This window comes from Aethalodelphis obliquidens, unplaced genomic scaffold, assembly GCF_003676395.1.
Source record: "Aethalodelphis obliquidens isolate GAN/ISIS:26980383/991018 unplaced genomic scaffold, ASM367639v1 scaffold390, whole genome shotgun sequence".
NCBI lineage: Eukaryota > Metazoa > Chordata > Mammalia > Artiodactyla > Delphinidae > Aethalodelphis > Aethalodelphis obliquidens.
Window position 1 is genome coordinate 4,703 of NW_020838304.1, and position 5,479 is coordinate 10,181.

The following is a 5,479-nucleotide window of genomic DNA, read 5'->3' on the forward strand; positions in this document are numbered from 1 at the left end:
AGAATGAAATAATGCCATTTCAGCAACATGGATGGATCTAGTGCTTATCATATTAAGTGAAGTAAGCCAGACAGAGACAAATATCATGTAATATCACTTATATTTTAAAAATCTTTTAAAAAAGATACAAAACAAAAATAGACCCACAGACACAGAAAAACTTAGGGTTACTAAAGGGGATGTGGGGGGACAGGTATAAATTACGAGTGGGGGATTAAGATATACACAGTACTATATATAAAGTAGATAACCAACAAGGACTACTGTATGGCACATATATTTATCTGAATCAATTGACTGTATACCTAAAACTAATGCAAAATTGTAGTTCAACTATATTTTAATTAAAAGAAAGAGGATATTGGGGATAATATTCATTTAGCTTTCTGAACTTTCTGGGCAGACCTGGTGCCTTGTCAACTCCAGCTGCCTTCTTGTCTGCTGCTTTGATGACATCCACAGTTACTGTCTATCTCATGTCATGAACAGCAAAACGAACAAGAAGGATAGTCATAGAGGTTCACAACACACATGGGCTTGCCAACAAGCATATCAACAATGGCAGCATCACCAGATTTCAAGAATTTGGGGACATCTTCCAGCTTGTTTTTCCAGAATGATGATCAATCTTCTCTTTCAGCTCAGCAAACCTGTAAGCAATGTGAGCTGTGTGACAGTCCAGCACAGGTGAATATCCAATGTTGATTTGTCCTGGATGGTTCCAGATAATCGCTTGAGCTGTGAAGCCAGATGTTTCCACCGGTGGGTCATTTTTGCTGTCACAAGCCACATTGCCATGACAAACATAGTTGACAGACATGCTCTTGACATTGAAGCCCACATTGTCCCCCGGAAGGGCTTTACTCAAAGCTTAATGGTGCATTTCAACAGACTTTACTTCAGTTCTAACAATGACTGGAGCAAAGGTGACCACCATGCCACGTTTGAGAACGCAAGTCTCCACTCGACCCAAAGGGACAGTACCAATAACACCAATTTTGTAGACATCCTGGAGGGGCAGATGCAAGGACTTGTCAGTTGGACAAGTTGGTGGCAAGATGCAATCCAGAGCTTCAAGCAGTGTGGTTCCACTGGTATTGGCAACTTTACAGATGATTTTCCAGCCCTTGGACCATGGCATGCTAGCACTTGACTCCAGCATGGTTCCACCATTCCAGCCAGAAATTGGCACAAATTCTACTGTGTCAGAGTTGTAGCCAATTTTCTTAATGTAGGTGCTAAATTCCTTAATAATTTTCTTGTATCTCTTCTGGCTGTAAGGTGACCAGTGGAATCCATTTTGTTAACTCCGACAATTAGTTCTTTCACGCCCAGAGTGTTAGCCAGAAGGGCACATTCTTGGAGATACCTGCTTCAAATTCACAACACCAGCAGCAACAAACAGGACAGCGCAGTCGGCCTGGGATATGCCTGTAATCATGTTTTTGACAAAGTCTCTGTGTCCTGGGGCATCAATGATGGTCACATAGTACTTGCTGTTCTCGAATTCCCACAGGGAGATGTCAATGGTGATAACATGCTCATGTTCAGCTTTCAGTCTGTCCAAGACCCAGGCATACCGTAAGCAGCTTTTGGCAGGAAAGAGCTCTCTGCAGGAGACACCTCTTGTCCTGTCCCTAACCTTAAACAAAGCACCTCCATATTCTACGCATCTCCAGCCCTAGCACACCTTTCAAATCTTTGGATCACATAATACCTTCCTAATCTGTTAGCTCTTTCCATAGATCAAAGAAGTAGAAATGAAGAATAAGTAGTTAACAGATGATGAAATCTCTTCCCTGGCTTTCCCTTCAGTAATCTTGTCAAAAAGCTGCGTGAACAAGATAGCATCTAAAGAAAAACCACAAGAAGTCTATAAGCCTGCAGACGAGCCCGCGTACAGTGGGGGATGGTGACCATTCTGATCCCCTATCTCAGTGATTAACTGAGATTACACCCTTTTACCCTTTAAAAACTTTCATGGTCAAGCAGAATCTTTGGAGGTGGGTTTTGGGGGACACTGAGTCCACCATCTACCCAGATAGCTGGCGTTCTGATGAAAAGCGGCTTTCCTTTCTACCAACATCTCTCTCTCGTGTATTGATTTTCGAGTGGCGAGCAGCTGGATCTGATTCGGTAACAGATGTTTTGGCACCCAATGTGGAGCTGAACTCTCATGATATTTGGGTCCTCTGGGCTTCCTGGAGTAAGGCCACCAGCCACAGCCATGCACCAGGACAGTAGTGATGAGTCAGCTGCTTGTGGCTAGCTGGCCTTCGTGGGGAAATTTCTGGGGAGGTCTCGGCCGCTGACTAAGCCAATTTTTTAGACTCTCCTGGTCTCTTTCCTGCCTGACACCAGCTGCCTTTTTACTTCAGGTTGATAGAAATGAAACTTGCAACTTTAAGAGCTGATGGGCTCTAGATCTGGGTAAATCTGCTGGAGCTAGCACCAGCCAATCTCTCTTACCTGTTCTGTGGCAGCTCGCTGCCCTTTGACCTTGATGAGTGTCAGTCTTCCCTGCCATAGAGTGTCAATTCTTTAAGGGAGAAAAAAAGGTGAGATTCCAAATTGGTCTCTCCACGGGCTTGAGGAGGATTTGGGTTTGTGACCAGTCTGGTTTGTGAATTTGTGTTTCGTGTCTATCTTTTGTCTTTTGAAATGCGAAAGATTTTTGTTATGAAACGATGACTAAGAGAAAGATGGTATTTTATTGTAACATTGTGTGGCCACAATACTCTTTAGACTCTAGAGAAAAACTGGTTAAGATGAAACTCTTTTTTTTTTTTTTTTTTTGCGGTACGCGGGCCTCTCACTGCTGTGGCCTCTCCCGTTGCAGAGCACAGGCTCCGGACACACAGGCTAAGCAGCCATGGCTCACGAGCCCAGCCGCTCCGTGGCATGTGGGATCTTCCCGGACCAGGGCACGAACCCGTGTCCCCTGCATCAGCAGGCGGACTCTCAACCACTGTGTCACAAGGGAAACCCAAGATGAAACTCTTTTGAAACTCCAAAATAGATTCCTTTCCTTATATATGCAATTAGAAAAATCTAGCTTGGAAAAATATCTCTTTAAATTCTGATCCTTAGAGAAGGGCCTTTCTGGGAGAAGTTGTTTTTACCCTTCCTGTCCCTTTGAGATGTAGATGATCTACCTGGGCTCTTAGGAGCTTATATAATCAACGTGTGATCCTTGGACTGAAGGCTTCATCAGCCAAAGTTTAGTTCATAAGCCTTCTAAGGGTTTATCAAGAACAAATAGTAAAGCCTTTATCATCTGAGCAAGCAACGTTTATTCCTTTGTAAACTAGTAAGTTTATATTGTAATACCTGATTCATAACTGAGTTTTTAAATTTATTTTTAAATTTTTATTTTTTAAATGTATTTATTTTTGGCTGTGTTGGGTCTTCATTGCTGCACGCTGGCTTTCTCTAGTTGCAACAAGTGGGGACTACTCTTCATTGCGGTGCGCGGGCATCTCATTGTGGTGGCTTCTCTTGTTGCAGAGCACGGGTTCTAGGTGTGCGGGCTTCAGTAGTTGTGGCTCGTGGGCTCTAGAGCACAGGCTCAGTAGTTGTGGTGCATGGGCTTAGGTGCCCTGAAGTATGTGGGATCTTCCTGGACCAGGGCTCGAACCCATGTCCCCTGCATAGGCAGGTGGATTCTTAATCAGTGCACCACAAGGGAAGTCCCATAACTGAGTTTTTTCAAGTGAACCATGAGAGCTCTAGTGTTGTCTGTTTATATGTCTGAACACATTATACATATGAAATATATCTACCTCTGGAAAATATTATCAAAATTGAATCTATAAAGAGCTCTACTTAACTGACTTAAAAGTAAGCAAGCACTTACAAATTAAATATAAAAGTAGCTAGACAAAATGGCTTTCAGGTTCATGTGAACTGGGAATTATTCAATATTAAGTTGATATCTGGTATTAAGGTTAGTTTAAGTTTGCTGATCTAATGTAGAAATGTCTTTAGAGTCATGAACATTAAGTATAATACTTTTATTATACTTGGATTTAATAGAAATAACAAACAAGACCTTGTTATATCTGTTGCAAATTTGTCAGCAAGAAAATTAAATTATTGTGATAAAATTCTTATAAGTAAATTGAATGCAAATGAGGCAAGAGTTTTTGGGTGAATTGTTTAGAAATGATGTTTTAGACATGTGTACTTAAACATCATAACTCCAGATATTTGGTAAATTGAAATCTTAGAGTTATGCCAAATTGAGTTAAATGATGGAAGTTTAATAACTAGGTCATTCCCTCCCAAAAAAGAAATATTGAAATATTACCTGACATTGGCTTCCCTTTTTGGAAAAACTAAAAGTGTTCAGAACTATCGATGAATATGTTTGGTCCCACCCTTAGATATTCTCTATAAGAAAGCACCTATATTTAGAAATTATTATTGGTATTTATGTTTGCCAATCTATTGAATGCTAATGTAGAACACAGTTCATAATTGCTTATTTCTTAGTTTTCACTGGAAACTAAGATTTTAAGAGTTGAGGATTCTATCTTAATCATGTAGCTAAGGCTACTGGAAATAATAAAGAAATACATTTCAGTATACAGTAGGAAAGTAAGATGTGTGTTTTAAAAAAGGAGGTATAAAGGATGGAATTACATTTCATTAAGGGAAAAGTAATTTTGTCTTAGAGCTGGTTGTCTCTAGATGGGAAAAATAAGGGACAAACTATTTGGATACAGAAAGTGATGGAAGTTTTGTGGAAAAGGAATCCTAAGAAAAACGGTTTGTGCATGGATAGAATTGACCAAATTTAGATTTAATTCAATTTAGTAAGCAGATTTTGTTGTTAAAAGTAAGCTGGGGGCTTCCCTGGTGGCGCAGTGGTTGAGAGTCCACCTGCTAATGCAGGGGACACGGGTTCGTGCCCTGGTCTGGGAGGATCCCACATGCCGCGGAGCGGCTGGGCCTGTGAGCCATGGCCGCTGAGCCTGTGCGAACGGAGCATGTGCTCCACAATGGGAGAGGCCACAACAGTGAGAGGGGCCCGCATACCGCAAAAAAAAAAAAAAAGTAAGCTGGTACAAGACTGGAGTTTAATTTTCTCTCTGTTAAGGGAAGAAGGTTTTCTTGGAGTGTTGCTCTTGATAACAGATTGTGTGAGTTTCTGTGCCTTTAAGTAATTTTTTTGAAAACTTTCTTAAAGCCTTTAGTTAAGTGAATAAGTAATATTTCAGAGTGACCTCATGTGTTTTAAAACCTTTCTGATATATTTAACAAACTTCCCAAATATCAAATTCTAACTAAACTTCTTTTAACCTCCAGCTAACTCTGAGATGTGCTTGCTTCAAAGGAACCCTGAGACATATCAGAGAGGAATGTAAAACTAATTAGGCTTATTTGGTATGTTAAAATTACTTGAGAAACATTCTCAACTGATTGGAGATGAATTTTAGGTTATATAAGTAAATGTCATTAATATAGATATTCCAAA

General features: G+C 40.5%; 1 pseudogene; it reads right to left on the minus strand.

The window, feature by feature from the left end:
• Positions 1-374: 374 nt before the first annotated feature.
• Positions 375-2,539, minus strand: LOC113616710 (elongation factor 1-alpha 1 pseudogene; annotated as a pseudogene).
• Between the last annotated feature and the right edge of the window lie 2,940 nt (positions 2,540-5,479).